The sequence below is a fragment of the Podarcis muralis genome, chromosome 15, assembly GCF_964188315.1.
Source record: "Podarcis muralis chromosome 15, rPodMur119.hap1.1, whole genome shotgun sequence".
NCBI classification, from domain to species: domain Eukaryota; kingdom Metazoa; phylum Chordata; class Lepidosauria; order Squamata; family Lacertidae; genus Podarcis; species Podarcis muralis.
The window spans coordinates 20,637,980-20,649,156 of NC_135669.1; positions in this window are offsets into that span (position 1 = coordinate 20,637,980).

Sequence of the window (11,177 nt, forward strand, 5' to 3'; positions counted from 1 at the left end):
CTCTCCATCCCAATGTGGTCCTGAATCTTTCCCCCTTTTAATGTGCCCCCTCCCCCACATTCCTTGGAAAGTTTTTTAAAAAAAGGCCAGGATTGCATTTGCACTTAGGACACAGCTGAGGGCCAGCAGCAGGGAACAAGTGTGCAGGCTGAACCCCAAAACAATTTCCCTCCATTGTATCGGGACACAACCACAACAAAATATTATCATTTCTTCTTCTTATGAAGCAACAGTGCAATCGTACATGCCTTTGCTTTAGCAAACAGCTTCAAGGGTGAAAGGGGACCCCTCAGCAAAGTTCCAGCAGCTGGGACTCAATACTAAATTACTGAGTATTGTGGTTAAAGGTAAAGGTAAAGGGACCCCTGACCATTAGGTCCAGTCGTGACCGACTCTGGGGTTGCGGCGCTCATCTCGCTTTACTGGCCGAAGGAGCCGGTGTACAGCTTCTGGGGCATGTGGCCAGCATGACTAAGCCGCTTCTGGCAAACCAGAGCAGTGCACAGAAATGCTGTTTACCTTCCCGCCGCAGCGGTACCTATTTATCTACTTGCACTTTGACGTGCTTTCGAACTGCTAGGTTGGCAGGAACAGGGACCGAGCAACGGGAGCTCACCCTGTTGCAGGGATTCGAACTGCCAACCTTCTGATCAGCAAGTCCTAGGCTCTGTGGTTTAACCCACAGCGCCATCCGCTTACAGATCACAAATTGAGCCACTGTCTTGAAAATGCCATACGCCTTACTGTATCATTGCAAGCACAAATAACTAATCCTCAACATTTCACTTTCTCACGCTGGTCTCATTTAAGTCTCTCTCTCTCTCTCTCTCTCTCTCTCTCTCTCTCTCTCTCTCTCTCTCTTTCTCCTTCTCTCTCTCTGCGTGTATACACACATGAAGGAAGTACTGTTTAACAATAGAATAATAAAAAGGATAACCCCTGTTATTAATTAACTCGTGCATTTAACTCTGTCATTTTTTCTGTCATAGTCATGCCGATTTAGCAGAATAAACAGGACCCCCAAAAAGGTCCACCACTGACTACTGACAGCAACCCTCCAGGGTTTCTGGCAGGAAACACTCCCAGCCATGAGGTGCTGTATGGCATTAGTGTTTTCAAAGAACTGCAAGGTGCTCAGTGCAGATCCACACCTATTTAAAGCACATCAAACACACATTTAAAGCATATGACATCTCCCAAAGAATCTTGGGAACTGTAGTTTCCCCAGAACCATTAACAAACTACAGTTCCCATGAGTCTTTGAGGGACGTTGTGTATTTTAAATTTCTGTTGGATCTGCTTTAAATTGATCTGCCCACAGATAGATTTGGTGGCAGTGTGAGAACAAAAGACAGCCCCCCCCCCCTTGGCTAAGAAAACTGCCAAATTGATGGCAAGCATTTTTAATTTAAACCAGTGTGGCAGTTGAGATCAATTCTCACTGAAAGGGGCATATTACAATATAATTGTTGTATTATCCCAAAGGGATACACCAGCCAGAGGGACAGGGTTAGTTGCTAAAATGTTACACTGCAATTGGGCCCCTCGTTGGAATATCTAGCTTGGGCAGATAGAGATAAGGAACAAGGATTTCTTGTAATACCAGGATGAGGGAGGTTGCAGGAAGGAGGGAGAGAAGACCAAGACCTTATATGGTAATAGGAACTTATTATAAGTTTCGATTTCCCAGAAATCAGGTGGTTTACAAGAAATCAGGTGCCTTACAAGAGATCAGGTGGTATCCTATTCTGCAAATCTATATAAGGGGGGCACATCCTGTGCAGATTGCAAACTTATTGCTCTGTACCTTTGTTATTAGTGATGTATGGAAGTGAGAGCTGGACCATTAAGAAGGCTGATCGCCGGAGAATTGATGCTTTTGAATTATGGTGCTGGAGGAGACTCTTGAGAGTCCCATGGACTGCAGGAAGATCAAACGCATCCATTCTTAAGGAAATCAGCCCTGAGTGCTCACTGGAAGGACAGATCGTGAAGCTGAGGCTCCAGTACTTTGGCCACCTCATGAGAAGAGAAGACGACTCCCTGGAGAAGACACTGATGCTGGGAAAGATGGAGGGCACAAGGAGAAGGGGGCGAGAGAGGACGAGATGGTTGGATAGTGTTTTCGAGGTTACCAGCATGAGTTTGACCAAACTGCGGGAGGCAGTGGAAGACAGGAGTGCCTGGCGTGCTCTGGTCCATGGGGTCACGAAGAGTCGGACACGACTAAATGACCAAACAACAACAACAAACAACAACAACAAATCTTTGTTATGCATATGCACTTCAAATAAAAAATCCTGTTAATAACCTGCAAGGGCGTTTTGCCGCTTTGTGTGAATCTGTGCTCCAGGGACCCAAATAGCAGATATGTGTGGTCCTTCATCTCCTAGGGGAAGGTGCAGGAAAGCAAGCATCAAAATGCAAGTGTGGCTGACTGGCTCCTTCTAGGAATCATATTAGTATCAACTTTGTGCTCTTCACACAAGATTAGCAGCACAGTTAGAGTATTTTAATCCCTCAGCATTTCAAACCACTCAGACTTTCCAGGACTTGTCCTGCATGCCTAACTTGGATGTTTGTTTTTTAAATACTGCCTATGGCAAAGGCTAGGAATGGGAACACCAGTTCTCCAAGCAAAAAAATCTTTATTTAGACATATGTGCAGCCTTTGCACAATGAAACTGTTTCTGCTGGCAAATATTGCCAGGAGATATTGCTCCACTCATCCCACACTCAGCTACGATACAGAAAGAGTAACGTGGGAAAGAGGATTTGGAGAAAGTCCTATGTGAAATAAGGATGGGGGAGAAATTTGATTCCACATGCATTCAAATCCAAATTGATCAAATTCACATTTTCCGAAACAATTTTCTAGAGTTCTCCAACCATACTATGCTTACAAACGCGTGTATTTTAGGGGAAAGACTGCATAAAAATGAAGCTCTGAGTGAAATTAAGATTAAAAATGCATAATATTGTGGGAAATTGCTTGCAAAAATTAGTCAAAATTGCATATACAAATCTGTTTGTTAGAACGTTGCACTAAAATGCTGATTAATTTTCATGAGGCTCTTTTTGGCATTTTTTGGCAAATTACTGCAAAATATGGGGAACTAGATTTAAGATTGGAAAAATGAGAAACAGAGAGAACCGATATTGGCAGATCTTTCCACACCTAATATTTTCTAAACATCCCGTGTAACAGTGGCCCCTGATTCATATCTCTGAAATGATGTGCTGCTGCTATTCTTATGGGTGAAAAATTGCATATGATCAGCGCATGGGTACCTGATTGCAACTGGTTACAACAAAGCAGGGGTGCCAACTTGAATAAAATATTGGGGTGGGCGACAGGTAAGCCCTGCCCCACACAATCGATCACAAGATACGACGCACACACCCCATTTGAATAGCAATGCCTATCAAGTGGGGGTGGAGGTGGTAGGGGCTGAAATATTTTATGGGTGCTGAAGGGACCTCAACCACAGGAGTTGACTCCTATGCAACAAAGCATGAATTATGTTGATAATGGTTATGCTGCGGGCATTACAATATCCATCACCCCTGACCAGTGACCTGATGGGAGTTGGCATCCTACAACATCTGGAAGAAACCCTTCGTGGTCGGGTTGTGTGAATCTGCAGATGGGCAGCCGTGCTAGTCATCTGCAGAAAAAGAGCAGTCACAGGATATAATCCAAGAGAAAGGTAAAACAACAGGAATGAGACCATTTTAATGATTAGAATCTCAACCCACCAAGACTTCCAGTTCATAAATGTATGCTCCTTCTACACTGGACAGCATCTTTCCACTGCTCCTCTCTCCAGCCCAGACAAACACTATGATTTTTACAAACTCCAGCTCAAGCGCCAGGAGAAAAAGATTTGTGGGAGTATGAATGACTCACTGGGAAAATCCTAAATGTTTTCCCTGGCTTTCATCAGACAGGCACGAAAGTAAGACACAGGGTGTTCACTTGGCTTCTTTCGGGAAAGACAGCAGCACCCATTTTGCCCAGAGGCGAAGAGTCAGCTCTCATCAACAGAAACATGTTCGAACCTTTCTGGGTATAGCGAGTTGACTTCAAGCTAGAGTTCAAGAGGCATTCACTAATTGTTTTTGTACCAGCTAAAGGTAAGCCCTAGTGAAATGTCTGTGTCAGAGGTCCAATGAAATGGAAGATCAAGAGATGTAGAAAACCTCTCTTTAAATGCAGTTTTGTTTAATCATCATCATCATTATCATCATCATCATCGATGTTACATTTATTTATTTTCTATGCTGCCCTATACTTGTAGATCTCAGGGCGGTTGACAACATAATATTACAATATAAAAACACAGAATACATAATAAAAACAAAGACAACCAAATAACCCCCCTTTCCACAACACATTTAAAAGGGCACCAGATTCAGCCAAAGGCCTGTCTAAACAGGAATGTTTTCACCTGGCGCCTAAAAGTGTACAATGAAGTCGCCTGGTGAACCTCCCTGGGGAGAGCATTCCACAAACATGAACCACTGCAGAAAAGGCCCTTTCTCATGTTGCCACCTTTCGGACCTCGCGTGGAGGAGGTACACAAAGAAAGGCTTCAGAGGATAATCTCAGGATCCAGGCAGGTTCATATGGAGAAAGGCGGTTCTTGATGTATCGTGGTCCTGAGTTGTTTAAGGCTTTATAGGTCAAAAACAACATTTTGAATGGGCCTAGAAACTAATTTGTAGCCAGGATCGGTACAATATGCTCAAACCATCTTGCCCTATTCAACCTGGCTGCTGAATTCTGCACTAGGGACCCACTAAATCTATCTCAGCCATTTAGCCAACATCACGATCCTTTCTTAACAGCAACTGTTTAAATACAAGAAGCCAGAGCTCTGATGGACCAAGTTTGGGGGGGTGGGGGTGGTACAAAGACCCTGGAAGGATATAGAGATTTCTATTTGCATTCTAATCATTATTTCTAAATCTGCACCTGTACGCAGAAAATAGCATATCCATACATGGGCATTGCATGCAGGTTGGTGTCTTCTTTTGTTTCCCCTGAAATTTCTGCACCCCTTTGCAATTTTTTATTTTAAAGTCCTTATGAAAATTCAGCATTTCAGTGCATATTTCTCATGATATACCTAAGGGCCACATTCCCGTCTAGGCAACATTCTGAGGGCCACTCTGCCAGTGCTGGGCAGGACCACCAGCAACGGTGTGAAGAGCAAGAAGTGTTTACTCACACATTCCTCTCTTTCCTCCGTCCAGGCGAGAAAAAAGTATAATCAGAGCTCCAGGAAACATTCCGGCCAGTCAGGAATGCTCAGGGAGGGTCTATTTCAGGCATCGTCAAACTCAGCCCTCCAGATGTTTTGGGACTTCAACTCCCATCATCCCTAGCTAACAGGACCAGTGGTCAGGGATGATGGGTGTTGTAGTCCCAAAACATCTGGAGGGCTGAGTTTGGGGATGCCTGGTCTATTTGCTAAGGTCAGGCAAACCTCTACTAATTTTTATTCTCATGTTCATCCTCTCCAGAGCAGCTATTTCACATTCATCAGGGATAAATTCACATTCATCTATTTCACATTCATCAGGCAAAGACAAGCACAGAGAACAAGGGAGGTTGGGGGAAGAACTGGGCAGAAAATCTTACACACACACATCCCACGTTTGTAATTGTTGCAGCATTGAAGCCAGTGTTTTCAAAAAGCTCTGAGTGCGCCTTCAGGGCACCATATATTAGGATTGCAATCTCTTATTATGATCGGCCTTGTTTATGTGCCTTTCACAGCAGCCCAAGAGGCAGAAATTAAGCAGGTGGAGATTTTCATGGCATGCATGAAGAGAAAGTGATGGAAGAAGCTTCCTCAGCTGCAATTTTGTGTGTCAGTCAATCGCCAGGCAATGAGCTTGTCTGTCTTGTACTTCTCCATTAAGCAGCTGTAAAGCCTTCCATAAGAAGTCAAGAGGCTGGTGCTGTTCTTGTAAGACTCTCTACTGACACCCAGCGGCTTAGCAGAGTTCCCACCATTTAATGACTTGTCAACTGATGAATTGGCAATTTCATACCAGAGGTATAACATTTCCATACCCTCCAACATTTCTCCAGTGAAAATAGGGACATCCTAAGGAAAAGGAAAAGTGGATGTATAGAAGTGAGCGCTGGACCATAAAGAAGACTTATTGCCGAAGAATTGATGCTTTTGAATTATGGTGCTGGGGGAGACTCTTGAGAGTCCCATGGACTGCAAGAAGATCAAACCTCTCCATTCTTGGACAGATCCTGAAGCTGAGGCTCCAATACTTTGGCCACCTCATGAGAAGAGGAGACTCTCTGGAAAAGACCCTGATGTTGGGAAAGATGGAGGGCACAAGGAGAAGAGGACGACAGAGGATGAGATGGTTGGACAGTGTCCTCGAAGCTACCAGCATGAGTTTGACCAATCTGTGGGAGGCAGTGGAAGACAGGAGGGCCTGGCGTGCTCTGGTCCATGGGGTCACGAAGAGTCGGACACGACTAAATGACTAAACAACAACAAAAGAAAAGTGGGCCATTCCAGGATCAAATAAGAAACCGGGACGGCTTCTCTAAATCAGGAACATCCCTGGAAAGTTGGGACACTTGGAGGGCCTGCATTCCTGGAAGCTGGGATTCATAGAATTGCAGAGTGGGGAGGGACCACGAGGGTCATCCAGTCCAGCCCCCTACAATGCAGGGATGTTTTGCCCAACATGGGGCTCGAACCCAAGACATTAAGTCCCATGTTCTACACAATGGCTGTCCTATCAACTCTCCAGCCCACTGCTGCTATGATGGACCAAAGTTCTGCTTGTGTCCCTCCATCCTGCCAACAGTACATCATATCTCCAATTCCCAGGCCCTGTGTGTTTCCCCCCCTCTCTCCAAGCTGACCTCTCCCCTCACAGTAGTTGTGCTTCTTATGGATATTCTGCTCTTGACACCCTCTCCTTCAGAAGTTAGAATATTTATGAACATTCCATGTCATGCAGTGGCTTTTGTCCTTTGCCGCTCATTTCTACGCTCATTTCAGGGAAACATTCCATGGAGCTTGGGCAGCACGGGGTTACAAACCTACTCCTTTCCCCAAGTGAAGCACCTTTTTGCTGAGCAGAGCTATGGGGCTGGTGCCAAAGGAGGATGTCCTATTCACACCAACCACAAGATGGTGCTGTGGAATCAAGGAAACCTATATATACTGTACAAGATGCTGGGGGGGGGGGTATATACATGCAGGACAATTGGTTAAGACATATATACAGTGATTTTTTTCCTTAAAAAATATGTTTAGGGGTACTCTCATTTTCCTATTCATATTGAAATACTGCCTCTCAATGAGGCCAAACTTAGATTCACAAAATGTTTAGGGGTATGCGTACCCCCAGAAAAAAGCACTATGCATATGTATGTATATATATATATATATATATTCTGCAAATATATATATATTTGCAGAATAGGTTTGGAGAAATGCCGTATTTTTTGCTCCATAGGAAGCACTTTTTTTCTCCTATAAAGTAAAGGGAAACGTGAGTGCGTACTATGGAGTGAATGGCGCTTTGCAGAGAGGTAGAGTTGCGCAGCGCCCCTTCAGCGAAGCGGGAGAAGGAATGGAGCCCCTTATGTTCCTCCTCCTGGTTTGTTTGAAGGGCGCTGCACAGTTCTCCCTCTGTGCGCAGCGCCCCTTCAGCGATGCACCTGCCCTGGCTTCTGCCTTAGCTGCGCGCAGCCTCTTCGGACAGGGGGAGCCTTCATCCTACTGCCCCGAAGAGGCTTGGCGCGGTTATCCCAGAAGCCAGAACAGCCACACGGTATCCCAGAAGCCAGATCCCTCTTGCTGTTCTGGCTTCTGGGATTCAAAATTGTTTTTTCTTGTTTTCCTGTCCCCCAAACTGGGTGCGTCCTATCATCCGGTGCGTCCTATAGAGCGAAAAATACGGTATTTGCTCTACATTAGAAAACATACAGCTCAGAATCTTAACATAATATATTTTGGAGTAGTTCTGTTACCTACCAGTACCCCATGTTACTTACTTACTTTTCAATGTGGGGACATCAAGGATTTCTGCTTCTCTTGCAGCAAGATGAACTAGGATGCCCTCCTTGTTCCTTCCATGACTGTTGCCTATTGCAGCCCCATCCTTGAGCTATTTAATGCTTGGGTCCTCTTTCCACACAGTTTCCCAGGCCTCAGGCCTCTTTCCAGTGCCTCTCTTAACCCCAGATCCTGCCAACGCCATATCTTGTCTATGTTTCCTTTATGCATTTTCTCCCTCTTCTTTCAAACCTGGCCTTTCACTTCCCCCCCGGAAGCCGCACTATTTGCCCTTGTTCTTTTGCTGACATGTTTCCCTCCTCGCTCCCAAAGCTGGAATGCTTGTGAACATTAATTTGCCATTAATTTGATTTGAACTGATTTTATAATGAATTGATTTTAGAATGCTGTATTAATTTACTGTTGTTAGCCGCTCTGAGCCTGGCTTTGGCTGGGGAGGGTGGGATATAAATAAAATTGTATTATTTATTATTATTTATTATTAACATTCCCCGGCGTTATTGCATTCTGCAGCGGAGAGCTAGCAGGCAGGGAAACAACAGGTACTTTTAGAGGGTCAGTGGGTCCCTTCAGACTCAAATCTTGGCCAGAAGTTCCCCTCTAATAAAGGTAAAGGGACCCCTGACCATTAGGTCCAGTCATGACCGACTCTGGGGTTGCGGTGTTCATCTCGCTTTATTGGCCGAGGGAGCCGGCGTACAGCTTCCGGGTCATGTGGCCAGCATGACTAAGCCACTTCTGGTGAACCAGAGCAGCACACGGAAACGCCGTTTACCTTCCCGCCGGAGTGGTACCTATTTATCTACTTGCACTTTGATGTGCTTTCGAACTGCTAGGTGGGCAGGAGCTCCCAGGCAGGGCATGAATGCAATAGCCCTCCTTTACTCATAAGAGCACAAGGAGAAGCCTGCTAGACCAGGCTAGTGGGCAAACTATTCCTGCGTCCTGCTCTCAGACCCTCCAAGTGTCCCTATTTTCCAGGGACAGCCCTGGATTTACAGAAGCCATCCTGGTTTCTGATTCAATCCTGGAATGTCCTGCTTTTCCTTAGGACATCTCTTTTTTTCATCAGAGAAATGTTGGAGAGTATGGAGTTATGTGACCCCCCGAAGCTAAGGAGATAAGTAATTATACAACCTTTAGAAGACCATCTGAAGGTAGCCCTGTATAGGGACTTTTTAATGTTTAATGTTTTATATACCGTATTTTTCGCCCTATAGGACGCACTTTTCCCCCTCCAAAAATGAAGGGGAAATCTGTGTGCGTCTGTCAGAGCTGCCCCTGGTCCCAGCTCACAAAGGACCAACGCCAGTTCCTCTTTATATACAGAAGTCTTTATTGAAGTTCATTATTGGTTTGACAGCTGTGGCGCGCAGCCCTACGTCTGAAACGCTAGACCGTCGAAGCTCCGTCTGAGTCTCCTCCCCCCAGACACCAGTTTAAGACCCTAGCTTTGCTCCACCTCTTCCTCTGCTCCCTCTTCCTCTGGGTCCGCTTGTCCGCCGAGGTCTTGCCCTTCCTAGACTCTTCTGAGGCTGAATCCCCTGAGTCTTCCCCCTCCCTCCGGCGAGCTTTAGGACCTGGTTCCCAATCCGTGCTTTCTGCTGTCCCGCGCGCCTGTACATTTGAACTTGGCGCGCGCGCCCAGCCTGCCACCTTCCTTCTGACCGATATACTGCTCCTGTCGCTGCTTCCCTCTTTGGGGATGCCAGCTGGGCTTGACTCCGCCTCCCTGCTTGCCGGAGGAGACGCTGACTCTGACCTATGGGGCTCTTCCCTCTCACTACGCTCTGGTGGGGAAGCTGGCCCTGATTTCCAGCTACTGCTTTGGGAGTCTCCGCTGGCCCCCTGCTTCTGGTGTGTCCCCCCTGGGACCCCCCTTGCCCTGGCCATCGGCGCCCCCTTCTGGGAATCTTCTGATTCACTGGAGAGGCTCATGGAATCTCTCGGGTCACTGTCATTCTGCCCTCCGCTGCCCTCAGATTCTTCCCCTTCGCTCTCCATTTCCTCTCTCCCCTGCGCCTCTGCTCCTGAGCCCCTGACAGCGTCCTATGGGGCAAATACAGGCTTTCGCTGAAGCTTGGAGAGTGAGAGGGGTCGGTGCGCACCTACCCATCTCGCTCTCCAGGCTTCAGGAAGCTATCAGCAAGCTTGGGGAGCCGCAGGACTCCCGCAGGGCTCCCTAGGCTGCGGGTAGCAGCCTGCCGCCCGGTGCGCAGGGCGCCCTGAAGCAGAGCGCCCCTCACGCCGGGCCGACATCCGCAGCGTGGGGAGCCCTGCAGGAACTCCCGCTGCAGATAGCAGCCTGCTGCCCGGCGCGCAAGGCGCCCTGAAACAGAGCGCCCCTCAGGCCGGGCCGACATCTGCAGCGTGGGGAGCCCTGCGGGAGTTCCCGCAGGACTCCGCATGCTGCGGATAGCAGCCTGCCGCCCAGCGAGTGGAGCACCCTGAAGCAGAGCGCCCCGCACGCTGGGCAGACATCGGCCAGCCCCACAAGCTCGGGGGACAGCGGGGAGGCGGAGCGCCGCCATACTGCTGTTCCCGGACCTGGTTTTGGGGGGGAAATAAAGAAAAAAAAATTCCCTTTATTTCCCCTCCAAAAAACTAGGTGCGTCCTATGGGACGGAGCGTCCTATGGGACGAAAAATACGGTACATTGGAAGCTGCCCAGAGTGGCTGGAGTAACTCAGTCAGATGGGTAGGATAATAATAATAATAATAATAATAATAATAATAATAATAAGAAGAAGAAGAAGAAGAAGAAGAAGAAGAAGAAGAAGAAGAAGAAGAAGACATCCCTATTTTCGTTGGAGGGCATGTGCTCTCGCCATGGCTGACCAGATGCCTGTGGGAAGCCAGTAAGCTGGACCTGAGGGCAACACCTGCAATTTCCAGCAACTTGTGTTCAGAGGCTTCCTGCCAGCTTCAGTTGGCAGGGGACATGTTTTCCTCCCTCAAGTGGAGTTAATTCCGAGACTTGAATATATGGCAGCAGAAACAGGATTTAGGAGCCAAGGAATCTTTAGAACAAGTTGGAGCAAAATGCGCTCTGTCCATGTTTAGCAAAGCCCTTTAAAAAGGCCAGACGAACCCGCTGAGCTTCTAATG